This window comes from Callionymus lyra, chromosome 6 (assembly GCF_982586985.1).
Source record: "Callionymus lyra chromosome 6, fCalLyr1.hap1.1, whole genome shotgun sequence".
Taxonomy (NCBI): Eukaryota; Metazoa; Chordata; class Actinopteri; order Syngnathiformes; family Callionymidae; genus Callionymus; species Callionymus lyra.
In genome coordinates, this window is record NC_141823.1 from 22,631,982 (window position 1) to 22,646,502 (window position 14,521).

At 35.9% G+C, this 14,521-nt stretch overlaps 1 protein-coding gene across 1 annotated transcript in view; it reads left to right on the plus strand.

The window, feature by feature from the left end:
- Positions 1 to 1,190: 1,190 nt before the first annotated feature.
- Positions 1,191 to 14,521, plus strand: part of glceb (glucuronic acid epimerase b) — a 40,031-nt gene continuing 26,700 nt past the window's right edge. Inside the window, exon 1 of the mRNA XM_087794308.1 lies at positions 1,191 to 1,328. The gene's annotated coding sequence lies outside the window, so the exon portion shown is untranslated. The remainder of the gene's footprint in view (positions 1,329 to 14,521) is intronic.

Below are 14,521 nucleotides of genomic sequence, written 5' to 3' on the forward strand. Positions count from 1 at the left end.
AGCCTCTAATTTCCATAAAATTGTACTTTTTCCCTGGCAAGAGAGATGTGATGGAGACGGTTGCTGCTGCTTGTCAGAAATGTGATAAGGTTTGGAAATACTCTGTGTGGATTATGATATCTCTGAGGCTTTCTTTTTGAGAATGTAGTTCGACAGGTGGATCATAAAACGTCAGAAATAAGAATTGATTTGAATTTATTGAACTTTTAAAATTAATCTATCCCAACACACTTTAGGTATTATATTATGATATTTATTATCCCACCACTTCCACAATATATATTTAAAAAATAAAATTAATTTCTTCCTTAAGATACAATTGAAGAAGGAAACAAATCCGATTTTTTTTAATGAATATAATATACGAATAAAAATGGAAGGAATGCAAAACACCTTCAGGACCAGACTTATGCTCTGGGGCTGTAGGAAGGAGAGATTCTGTCGCTATTTATGAAACAATATAATGTTACCGTTAAATGATCCCCTTTCCCTCCCAATTACTCGTGTGTGCACTGTACTACTGTTTATTGTTATATTGTTATCATTATTTGATGTATTATTTTGTTTATTTTATATTATAGTCATGTTATGTTTTATTTGAGCGTTATTCATTATTCATTATCATCATTATTTATCATTATTGTAAATGTGTTTCTAAATATTTTTCATTTATTATTAGTTTTTTTTTTTTTTAATATGTGTGCTGTATTTCTCAATATACTTTTCTTAATAACTTTTTTTGACTTGACTACTTAAATGTACACAAAGTGGGAATAATAAAGGTGTATCAAACAGTTAATATTCATGACTGCTGTCCTTATATATGATTACTATTGTGTGGCTTTAAGGTGTATTTTTAAATAAATTAAAACATACAAATTGAGATAAGAACCTCAAATAAAATTATTTTTATAACGCATTCCTGAAACATCTGTAAAAGATAACCTTGAGTCTTATCGTCAAAGCGTATTTATTTTACTTCTCTCATAATCGTTTGATTTTATTTTATTTGTAAAGGCGCTTTAAAAATAACCATAACGTACTTACTACTTACTTACTAACCAGCTCAGACACGGGAGAAAGCAAATACTCCTCGCCCTCTGATTGGCTCTCGGAAGTCTCGCCCTCTCTCGCGAGGCGTGACGGAGTCCTCCTGTGAGCAGCAGCTCTGCCTTCAGTCGCTGTTGTGTCAGAGAGAGACACACACTTCTCCGGCTGACCATCGTTCAACCTGCTCATGCCGAACTTGGTTTCTTTTTTAAACTGACCCCCCGAGAGACTCCATCTTCCGCCGCCTTTCTCACCCCAGCTCCCCGCGCTCCTGACAGGTAAGGCTGCAGACAAACCGTCTTATTTTGAGCCAAGAATCAGTGCTAGCGAGCTGTGATATATATTTACCAACATCCCTGGCGCTCACTTCTTCTTCCACTGAGCTGTGTTTCCTGCTGTGGCTCCTAACTAGTTAAACTAACTAGTTCTTGGATCTCTTAGTTGTTATGCGGGAACTTCAAAGACGACTGTCTTAAACCGCTTTAGCTTGCATGCTAACGACTCTACTAGAGTGTAAACTAACAGCAATCTGCGGATTTAAACCACCCCCGAGAAACACTGAATATATTCCAATATGTTGGCTCTTTACTCCAGCAGAGTTGTTTTTTTAAACCAACATATCTAGGATTCTCAAGGGGATTCTTAACTTTTCGCTGTTGCTTTTTTTTGTTCTTGAAGTATAGATCGTGAATGTAATTGTTTGTTTAGGGAACGTTAAGCAAACATTTATTGCTCGGAAAAAAATATCCACCCACTAGTTGTCTTCGTTCCCACAGCTGTCATCCGATGATAACCAGGAGGCAAACAGTCTGTTATCCCACAGTGTGTCATGAGATACAGACCTCTAGGTTTTTAATAAAGTGTTAACATTTAATGTCCACCTTCAATCTTAGCACTCGATGCTAAAATTCAGATTGTAAAAACTCCCTGACTGACTAAAAAGAAACATTCAAACATTACTGTTTATTTCCTTTAATTTAGTATACTACAAACAGTGTTCATTTTAAAAATCATGACATTTTCTTTTACTGTCATTTCAAAACAAATGAAAATGAAAGTATGTTCATCCCTTTTTAATCTTTTAAATATGTAGTTTAACAGTTGTTTTTTAAGACTAATGTCGTTGTCTAGGTTACCTGGAATGGCATGAATACATACACTATTGTTGGAAGTTAACTTTCATCTGTTAAATATCTAATGACACCAGCTAAACTATATCTTTTTAAAGTGAAACAAATTGTCATGTTTGTGCATTACCACCATTTTTCTTCAAACAATAAAAGATAACACTTACAATTTATTATTTGACATTTTTATGAAGTTTTTTCGAAAAAATGTATTAATGTAATTTTATTTTAAGTTTTACAATATATGAAATATGCAATTTCTTTGGAATCTCACAATAAAAAAACAACAACACACAAGTCAATTAACTCTAAAGCTTATTTAATGATATCCTTTTATTTATTTATTTTTATAGGGTTGCACATCATATTAAAAATCTTTATGTGTCTTTTTTTCTTTTGGCTTGACGGTCCCTTATAACAGTCACAGTATATGATGTTGCTCTTGAAGAAATGTATTTGGCCACCCCTGCTTTAGTTGATACTATTAAAAGTGCAACTAATGTGTTGATTTAAGTGTGTATTAAATGGATGTTGGACTCTTTGTTTATATGCAGCAACAGACTGTTTTGGTATTGAGCAACTTTTACATCTACCAGTGTCTTGATGAATTCTGCAGTTCTTGTTCCATCTGTCGATCTGCTATCTTTTTGAGGGTGTGGAGGGGTGAAGAGGGGTTCATCATCCAATCTTCCCCGCAGGCTTTACAAGATGACTGGCTGACATACAAAATCTGTTTAATATTTAACAGTTGTGCGAGAGAACTAGCTGAAGCATGTTTAAATCTTCCCCGAATTCCGTCTCACTGAGCATGTGCCGTCCTTTTGTGCAAGACTGGGTAATCATATTTAAGATAAGGAATGTATAAGAATTATAATGTGAATGTGAAAAAAAGTGATTTAGATTACGATCTTTTAAAATAGATTACCAAAAGCTTTTGAAGCGGAAGGATGGCATGAAGACAGTTTTCATATCGACAGTTTCATATTACTTATCTGAGGATTAGGTAAGATTTTAACGGACCAAAGCACAAAAACAACTAGTGGTTGAAAAGAAAAGTTATCATCTAAAACCAGTCGTCTTTGGAGAGTTTGCCCAACACAACATCTGACAATTAAAATGACTAAACCATATTCCAGGTGCTGGTAAAAGCAGTTAATAATTTTCTTTCTTTTTTAAAAGAATTTATAATAATAAACAGGAAACTTAAACATGTCAATGAGTATATTCCTCAGTACTGAACTGCATCTTTTGAATCTGAGGATTTCCATTAAATATAAATTGAATTACCCTTTTAATAATCCCTGGGTAAGTGGAATAGGGTTGAATGTGTCTGTAGCATGTGGCAGTTCATGCTGTGACCTGTTGTGATAATATCAACTGCCGGCATTTCCTCGGCCTCCCTCTACGCGCTTAAAAAGGGTCGGAAGATGAACGAATGTCTAGATGATGAAACCCGGTGTAACGGTGTCTACATTTAATTTCCTTTCACAATATGCAGCTTTCTCGGAAATAAAAAAATACACTTATGTATGTTTTTTTAAATCACTGATGCTCTATCGTCTTCGTTTTATAGAGACATTTTGGATTTAAAATTGTTCTTTATATGTAGGTATAAATGTATGAATAGATAAGTCTAAGTGTATTGAGTCCAATTAAAGTTTGGTCAGTATTTCTCCAGTCGATATATATACAGTTACTTTGCATTTAGAGGACATGATTATCCGTTCATTTCTACCCGACATCTCCGGTGCCGCCTGCTTGCTCTGCAGTTGGGTGTCGTTTGTGTCTGGTCTCCTCTGGTGCTCAGGAATTTATGCTTCAGCTGCAACGCCAATGGAGTGAAGCCGATGTTGAGCTCATCCTATTGAAGAAAATGGGGCGGAAAACAAACGTGTTTTGGAGGTGAGGTCACAGGATCTCACCGAGTTTAGTTTGCACTTTAAAGTCGTCATTGGGGTTGTTTTCTGTTTTAAAATGTCTGTTATTATTAATTTGATAACGTTTTCCTATAGAGGAACATATTCCATGTCTCTGCTTCAGATATGCTCTGTGAAAATCCTTGATAGAAAGTTCAAGGTATTGGGTGTGTGTGTGTACAAGACAGGGAAGAAAGTCTGCTCAGATAGCCAGACATTGACTGATCACCTGTTGCAAGGGGAAAAATGTAATATATTTCCCCAAGGCTAAGTATGACATATAACATGCTTAAAGTTAGCGAAGCAGATTGACACTGGATCAATAATGGTTTATGTGACATACGTACTTCTATGACATATGTAGCCTTGATCATAATAGCTGTAATTTTGATGCCTTGGCTTATTTTACGTAACTTAAAAAAAAAAATTAAGTCGTTGATGTATAGATTAAAAAATTGTTTCATAGTAATGCATTTTGAATTTTGAAATGTTTTTTCTTGCACTGTCTTGGTTCCCATTCAACTCTTGTGATCTTGTGAAACTATTTCTAATCATAGATCAATAGCTTGATGTCTTAATTAATAAAGACTATAACATTTTCTTAACTTTGTAGAAAGTCATGATGATAACATGAAGCTAAGGTGCATGAGCATGATTATAGTTTAATCAAGTCAGAAATTAACATGTCAATTGTCTGGATATAAAAAAAATACGATTCGTTTTCATTTCTGTAACTTAATTATACATTATTATGGTGTCTCCCTCACTTTTTTTGCCTGATAATTGCTACTTGGTTTTGAGGAAAAATACATTTGCCTTCCTAATTGTTAGTGTGTGTATGATGGAAATGTGAGGAGCAAATTGCACAGAAACGATACTCTCGGTCGTGTTGCATTGTCTTACATCAGCAATAAAGTGGATTTTATGTACAGTCTAGTGCAGGGGTCAGTGCGTAGAGGGACTGAGGTGCCCTGCGGGACTGTGACAGTAGCCTGCAGGCTTGATCCATGAATACATTGTTTTAAATGAACCCTCCAATAATATGTGATTTAATGTTGCCTATCGGATAAAATCATTGTGAATTTTTGTAGGAAATATCTATATCATTTAGCAATACTAATATGTTGGATAACAACATTTATTCCTTGCGTATATCAAACTTGTAGTAGTCTTTTAAGATCACTATTTTTGTATATGTCTTCTTGAAGTAGTGGATATGTTCTGCTTAATATTTGTTTTCATTTTGGTCAAATGATAACATTGTTTGTATGTGAATCTTTCAAAGCGAATTGATTATAAATGTCTTTCACTTGACCTTAATAAAATGTACGACAGATTGTCAAACACTCGAGACATCAGAGCTCGATTAAGACGTTACCTTTTCCTAAATCGGACCAGCAGGGAAGTCCTTAATCCCGATGCTTGCTCTTTCAGGTCCTCTATTGATTAGCTTGTACTGATTAGCCCGCTGTGTTTGGTTCGGATAAAAGTGGGTAGTTTAACATCCGCCACACACGCCGCAGAGTTTTCCCTCTCCCGGCGAGCGTCCTGGTTCGCCATACACTCTTTAACCCTGATGCCTGAGGACATCCAAAGAGGTTTATAATTGCAAAGGAGATTGTACCAAATGTGGTCGTGGCAACCATCTGGTTTCTGCAGCGTTCATCTTGGAGTTAATGATTCTATCTGTGGGAGGTAAAGCTTACAATACCTTCGAGTTTAACGGAAACCTAGTTAACCAAGTTGAGCTAATGAAGACAAATATATTGAAACACAACTTAATGGGTCACGTTTGTATTTGGTTTAGTTTCTTTTGAAGCGGGATTTCAGAAGGTTTGAGTACCGTACTGCGATACTGTAGAAACTAGTATATATTTGTCATTTTCACAAAGTACTATCCTCTGTTTTGCAAAATCGACAGACCACATGACTCTTGAGTCGTAACTGCTTTGATTTTTAAACCCAAAATATGAACAAACATCAGCATTAAAAGCTGCTGGAGTCAACTGTATCCTCTAATCCTCAGGCACCGTTGGGATCTTGCGGGATTTCCATGTTCCTTTAGCTGTGGAGGACATAATGACTGCTACCATCTAGCGGTCGGAAGTGTAATTGCAAACCAAAAATTAAAATGGCGTGAAAATGTGCATGTTAATTGTAATTTAAAAAAGTATATCTACGCACACAAACCATAAAATAACTGAAAAATGAAAAAATAAAAAGACAATATAGTGCCCTTTTTATAGCGATACAATCTTTCGTGGAAAAAAACATTGCGATAAATCAATATTTTCTAACACCCTAATATAGCTGCTGCACAATGGCTGCCTTGGTCTTTCAATTGTGTATTTTGTGTGTATCCTCTCGTAAGAAGATTTTCAAATAATAGGCGGGGTCGGTTGTTGATCTTCAGGTGTTCCTGTATCCTTAAATTACCCGCTGGCGTGTCCTGCCGGAGGTACTGATCATTTGACATAATGAATGACTTGTTGGGTTTTCTAAAGAAGTTACTCTGTCTCAACTAATAGTAGGTGTGTGAATAAAAGGCTGCTTTGTTTAGTACCTTAAACTGTTTCTTCCATCTTCAGCCATAATGCTCAATTTTTTTCATTCAGGAAAATTTAAAGAGTCGTTTCATTATAAAGTTGTCTCTTTTGCTAGAGACACTTTTTTTCCTTCAATGTTGTCGTTCTTGAATGCCAAGATGTAAAGGAAAGTGGATAAGAAAAATGGATAAGAACTGCTCTCTTCTATGGTATTTAACTATTTGCTAAAATAGATTCATTCATTGCAACGTTTGCCAATGTCGGCATCAGTGAAGTTCATTGAGAATCATTAACACGTTACGAGCCTCATTCACTTTTATCAGTCTGTAAAACAAATGCCTGCCTCTTTGTTTCGTGAATCCAGATTCTCGGTGTTGAGATAACAATAAAATGAAATCCAGAGGACGGCAACCCATGCAGCGACTGTGAGCTAACTTTGAGTGGCAACCCTCCCCCATTGCCATTCCTTCAAGCCTCTCCTGTTCTAAATAACTTACCACCGCCCGTCGTAACAAAAGAATCTGACCCCAATCTCCCTACAGGCCTTCACACAAAACACTCAAGAGAGCATGTCTTTTATTCGGCGACTTTGATATGGTGCGACTATTTTAAACCGCAAGACGTTGGAAATTGATCCTGTTTTCCTCCTAGAAACTGAAGTTGTTTAGCTTTGTTTTGTCTTAACATTAGCACTGACTCTAACAATGTAGTGTCTAAATACACTAATAAGTTTATTTTACCAACTAATTATCGTAGCTTTAAAGTACTACAACTATTGATTATGCTTGACAATAATTTAGTTTTACAATCATACCACAAGTGATGATTAAATGTTGTTCATAAAACCCAAATCTAAACACTAAGCCTGTATTTCACCCACTTTCTTGTAACTTCTTTTCAGTGTTTTTTCTTGCTGTAAAAGCAGATTCCTTTCATCGGCTTACTGATTGAAGGACGTACAGACTGAGACACATTATGCAGTAAAATCTCCCTCGGCTGCTGTTTGGCTTCCTCTTCCTAAAGTCATTCACTTAAGCCAGGGTGAATAAAGAATGTCTCAGTTAATTGTTTTAATAGCCGTCTTTACAACTCCACAGGCTTCCAGCGTTGAAAAAACACTCTCTTAAGCGCCCTCATCTTGCCTGAGCGAAAACCGAGCCCCTCGTGACCCCCTTCCCACCCGTGCCACTTTGACATTCAAACGTGATTAGGTTTGCAAATGAAGTATTCCGGCTTTTGAGGTACACGGCGCGACCTTGGCCCCAGAGACGGGTTAAGTCTTTATTGGATTGGATGGCCATAATAAGCTGGTGAATGGCTCTGCAGTGATGTGGAGTAACCGATACAACTGCTTCATCAGCATTCGCTTCGACTCTTCATCATTACCACATCTGCGCTTTAATGACAACGCAATCTGAGTTTATCCTCGGAGAAGTGCTTTGTTTACGTTGTACTTTGGGATTCAAACACCATGCAGCTTGAGGGAAACGCAGAAGTGCATTCTTTATAGTCTTTTTAATAGCCCCCCGTTTCCTGAGTAGTATAGTAGCAAGCTAGTATCTTTAAGTTTGCAGGTATTGGCATTACTTGACTGAGCTATCTGGATGGGTTTTCAGGTGTTTGAAGTTTAAAGGGTCATTCCAGCCTCTTTAAGTACACTGTAAGTCCACAGATGTTGCATTTAGCCAATCTTTTATTTTCCCTTCGATGGTTGTTACGGTACCAAAATCAGACCGCAGAAGGAACTGGGGCAGCCATTGTTGATATTTCATGGTGGTGCTTGGTGACTGGCAGGCTTGCGTTCTGTATGGCAGTCAACGAAATGGGGGGCGGTCAGGAGGGTCAGAATGTGAACTTATAAAACTCAACCCACGAAGTTGCAAGTCGTAAATCACAATTTGGGAGTCGGTGATAGGTGCTACTTAAGTATGACCTGAGTCCCCATATCTGGTAAAAACACCTTCACCAACAATTGTTTACCAAATGAACCAGCAGGGAAGAATAATTAAACAAATGTCATTATCTATCTTACAAGACTGAATGTTTGGTTTTAGCAGTGCATATTAGGTGTTGTATGGACTAGTCGGCTTCACGTGCTGCACAATGATATTTAGCTTGATATTTACTTGGACATCTAGAGGCGTGACTGGAGCTAGCTATCGATTGAACATTTTCCATGCTGGTACCAATACAGATGCCTCACTCCGACACCGGTTCCTAAAAAAGACTGGCTAAGGATACCATAAGATCAATTCTGACATTAAACATAGCACAAATCTCGAGTTAAATTCTTGAGATTTGGTACATTTCCAGTCTAAACTATTTTTTTAACAGAGAAAATAATAGTAAAGTAAGTAAATTCCAGTGCAAAAAACACTTTCTAACAAGTGACAACTCAACCTTTTGTTCACTGCCTTTGTCACGTATCAGCTTTTTCTTCAGAAAAAGCTACACATGATCAAGTTCTGATCATTCGTACTGAAACATGGCACCGAAAGATAAAGCATATTTCGATACTTGGTACTACAGAAGCATTTCAAAGAACCACAGTTCGATAACACCAGCTCTAGGCAGGCCCTGCCTTCAGCAACAGGTGAGTTAAGAAACTCTAGTTCAATGAGATTAACTAAAATCATGTTATTATTGCCCTTAAAGGAATCTGAAGGTCATGGACATGGAGTCTTTAAACAAATATAAATATTTTGGTTGGAACTAAATGGTACATTTCAAATAAACAGCAAACGTGTTGAGGTAGGGTGACGTCTGCTGCGGGTCTTTTACCTTTGAGAAGGAATGTGTTAACCTTTTGTGATTTTGCTTTTGCTTCGTGAATGCGTTTCCTCTGTGTGACTCCCTTTATTCTCCGTGTCCAAAGGTCATATGTCTGATTAGTGATTTGAGAAGGATCCAGAGGTCTAAATACTTCTAGACAACGCAGACTTTATCAAAACCTTTAATGTAAAGATTGTGTCAAGCTATGAAATAATGCTTTACCAGTCGAAGACTGCTGTGCTCTTTTAATAAATGCTTATATTTAGCAGCACATTTGACTTGTATATATGATTTATGTTGTAAAGCAACAGCTCTGAAACCATCTAAGCAACACTGTAAGATTGAAGATTGAACATATTTGTTCATCACGTTTTAGATCGGTGTTCTTACAGTAGAAAATATGTAAACACACAATCTTAAAAAAAGTTTAAATGTTACGTAGTGTGGCTTTAATGTCTGTCTACTTTAAGCATATGGAAACTTTTTTTTTTGCCTGTTCCACATCCAGTCTGTTAAGTTCTGAACTCTGAAAGGGAGAAAAAAAAAAGTGTCAAAAGTAATAATATTTCAAAGTACCAGGGACTTGGCAGGCCTTAACCCGGTTGTGCCCAAAAATTTCCTTTGGGGAAAGATGAGTTTGGAATAAGAAAAAGAAAAAGAAAAAAAAGCTGAAACTCGTCTTATCTAAGCAGGAGGTATTTCCAACTCTGCAGTCTTGTTTCTCGATCAATAAAAGTATGTGATGAATTATTTGAAAATAATTCATAAAGTTAAAATTATGCAAACTTTTTTTTTTTTTCAAAAGATGACGCTCTCCGTTCCGCATGCAAGTTTTATTGCCAACATTTCTTCCATCAATGGAAGAAGTAGTTGTGTGACCTCAATGGAACACATTATTGAGAAGGGTTTTAAAGAAAATGAAGCTAAAAAGTTAGCTTTTTCTGCTTTTAGTGCTTCTTGTGTTTATTATTATAAGCCCTAGTTTGACCAGCACTACTGGTTTGGAGGTTTTTCTGTCCAATCTGGTTCTCTACGAGTAGATGGAAGTTGGTTCTGCTTGATCACGTCATGAAGTATTGAGGCGAGATGCAGCATTATTGGCTTTTATGATTTACAAACGGGAAAATCTGTTTTATATCGCTTGGATTGAGGTCACTGCAACGGTGGCGTGCTGAAGCAAGCTGTATCATGTATTGACCTGCAGGCTCTGTGCCAAAGGGCATGATTCAACATGTTTTTTTTTTATAAAATTACATCACTGCGGAATTAAAGTGACATTCCTTTTTCTTGTCTGAATAAAATTGTTCGTATTTTTTGTAGAGTGTATCTTAATTTAAAACTTATTTAACTGTTAATGCTAATGTGACCATATATGGTACACTGTAGGTTAATAAATTGCCATAAAGTGCACTTGCTAGTAGGGCTAGGGTGTATTGGCAAGAATCTGGCGATACTATAGTAAATGTGTGACGATACAATATATTGCGATACTGTAGGAACAACTATATATTGTTTCTTTAAAAACAAACCAAAAAAAAAACACTTTTCCTGGCTTTTACAACAAAGAAATGAGCGTATTCTTTCTCTAATCGACTGTGAAAGTGCTTCACAAAATGTATATATAAGTGCATCAACAGTCCCAAATAACTTGGGGCAATATCCAGTATCTGTCAGTGTTTAATTGTTTAACTTCAAACTTTGTTTTAAAGCCAAAATGAGTCCAAACATCAGCTTTAAAAGCTCCTGGAGCCTGGTGTATCCTTTTTCAGTCATCGCTGCCATTTCGCCAGTTTTCTTGTTACTTTGGTGAGGAGGAAATCATGAATGTTGCCAACTAGTGGCCAGAGGTTTAATTGCACCACATCAATGAATAAACACTGTTAATATTGTCTTTTATACACACACTATTGAAATATAAACCATAAAGCAACTTTAAATTAAAATAAAATGTTATTTCAAAGGTTAAAAAAACAGTTTTTAAAAATATCGATACAGTATCGGGAATATAAATATTGCGATACATCGTTATATATTGATATTTTTTTCTACCACTAGTAGGGTGTGTTTTGAAGGGATTTATTACTCGAATGCATCACCATCGGCATAACGTCTGCTGCACAACATGTTGGTTTTTGCTCATTTAAAAAATGTACTTAAACTGGTCTAAATATTTGATGACACTAATGTTATGTTACCTTTGTTTTTGAGTACACATAGTCAGAGTCATGAAGTGTTATCTGGTTTTATCTTTGTATATATAAAATACGTAAAAATGTCTGAAAATATGGCCGCAATTTGCAAAGGATGTGGGATTTGTTGGGAAGTTGCAGCCTCAGCCCTATTTTAGTCCTTGTCTCTACCAGTTTTAATACTGTTTTTTTTGTCACTTTCATTTGCATAAAAAAAAAGCCTCTTTCAAGAATTTTATCTTAAACCAGGCTCAGATGTTTCTGCTGTAAAAAAGGGGAAACTGACATTTAATTTTCATGATATTTATCTCAGGGGAGATACCAACATGTGTCGGGGGATACACTTAATTTTTGGAAAGATATGATTTAAAGTCTATGAAAGCTGGAAACCAGTGACCAGATGGACCCTGCAGGCACATTAACTCAGCACATTCATCGACCACATACATTTTGGGATTCTCGTGACTTAGCAAGGTGCTTTACACATCGATTTATTTTTACCTAACATCTCTTAAAATTCAAAAGCTTATTTGAAATGCTGACTTCAGTTGTCTCTGAGCTCTTGTGGTGCAGACTGACAGAAAAAAGGAGGGAATTTGCTCTCTTGCGAGGGATTCTCACATGAGGAAGTTGAGCTGAATTTATAGGCTTAACTACCCGTTCCATCAAGAAGCAAACATGTCTTCCCTCTGCTGCTTTTCAGATTGCCCTGTCTTTCACATTCTTGTAGCATGTATAGCTTATTTGCTATTCAGCTCAGCTCTGACAGCGCCGTTAGCCGTGATGAATCCGATGGGCCAGGCCTCCTTCCTTGTCGTATCGTCCTCCCTCTTCATCTCAGTTTCACATTAGTTGTAACTACCAACATGTTAAGTCATCATCTCGCTCTCATCAAAGCAGGGATTTTATACTTGGATGATTTTTATTGGTTTTGAGTGGTGTTATGCACGGGTGTGTAAAGGTGGAGGAGGCTGATACCTTTCTTGCAATGATTTCAGGGTAGAAAATAATGGTAAATGAAACATTAAGAAAAAATAGCCAATGTAGTTCATCATTAATTATTTTTTCTGACTCTTTTTCTTATAAATGTGGTTATTGAAATAAATAATAGGCTTAGTGCTTCTTTGAAATATGAAGGCTATGACCAATTTTTACGTTTAAATGTGGATAATGGTCATAGCAGAACGTTCCATCAGGGTATTATTTATAAATGTAACCATCCTTTGCCAGATTATTACTGCAGATATACTTGTAGCAATTGAATTACCAAACTAATCAAATCAAGCGTTCAGGTGTGATACTAAATTTTAAACCCTAACTAAATCGACTTTTTTAGTTCATTATCTTTCAAACCTAATTTGTTGACCAGAAAAAGAAAAAAAAAGTCTATAACTGGTACTGTTGTAACAGTAGACATGCAAGTAAACAGGATAATACTTTTATCACTTTGTTTTTTTGTGGATAGGTTTGCATTTACATTCTCAAATTGTACTTGTACCACCATAGTGACAGTGACACGTAACAGGAGATGGATGCATTGAACTGCTTCCCGCAGTATTTTTTATGAGCTCACAGGACAAATCTTTATTTTGTAATTACAATTTTTGCATACTGTTTTTGCACCTAATAGAAAATAAGTAGCAATACACATAATTAAAAGTATAGTTAAAAGTAAGCGGGAAAAAATGACTCTGACTTTGGCACCTGAAGAAGATCTAAGGCTTGTTAGAATATATATTTATATATGTGTATATATATGTATATATATATATATATAAACTTGATTATGAAATCATATTCTATGTGATACCACAGTTTTTTATGGTTTATAGTTCATTAATGTGTGTGTAAAATAATTATATTGTTTTTAAAATGTTAATACAAATATTCCATATCATATTGTCGCACCAGTATCGTAGTTTGTATCGCATTACCAGATTCTTGCCAATACACACCCCTAGTTGACTCGCCTCAATAACTGCAACCTCTAGGATTGTTAACAATGTCAAGCTCTGAGGAGTGAAGGCATCTGAGCAAGTATCTCGGCCGTTTTTTGTAGACAAAGGTCACTAAAAACAGTGATCTTATTATTACTTTACCAATGAGTACAGCCCTTTTTTTTCTTGTTGAGTTTTCTCTTGAACCCGTCAAACCAACTTGAGCAAAAGTAATATTTTTGTAATGCTCCTTTGTCGTTATTCTAAATCCATTTGCAACTATAATAAACTAGCAGTTTCTTTTTTTCCGGATCGAGTTTCGCAGAAACCTTCTATAACAGAACGGTTTCTCAGAAGAGGAAGACTGGCAGACCTCCACTCCATGGCCAGAGCTCCTAATTTGTTCTGTTCGACTGAAGGTAACGTAGAGAATGAACAGAACTACTAAGTGAGTGAAGCAAAGGCAGAAACCCATGTTGTCAATCAAAAGCTCTTTAAACAGAAAAAAAGCTTTTCACTCTGTAAAACTCTATCTCTATCACACCTCGCATTTTTGCCCTTTTCAGTTGATGCTATCTGGACAAACTTGTTTTTCTTGCAGAAATTATCTCAGGCTATTTATTTCAACTTAGGTCATTTATTTAAAATAATTCACCATTGGGAAGGCTATAGAAATAAGGAAATATTGTTATTTATTTCCACCATTTTTAATCATTACTTTACTTAAATACTATCTCACTTTGTATAAAAAAATCATTACAGCCATTTTTTAGACGTTCAAAATAATAAAAATTAATTCATATCCACCACCTCAAAATGGACACGATGCATCGACTAATTTCAATTTAAAAATGAGATATGGAGCAGTATGAGGTGGTAAATGCTGGCACCAAAGCCAACACTTTTAAACTAGCTAATCCAGCAGTTACATTAATTAGTTTGACATAATTGTTTCTCTCATTTAAATAAATGATGTCTTTGTTA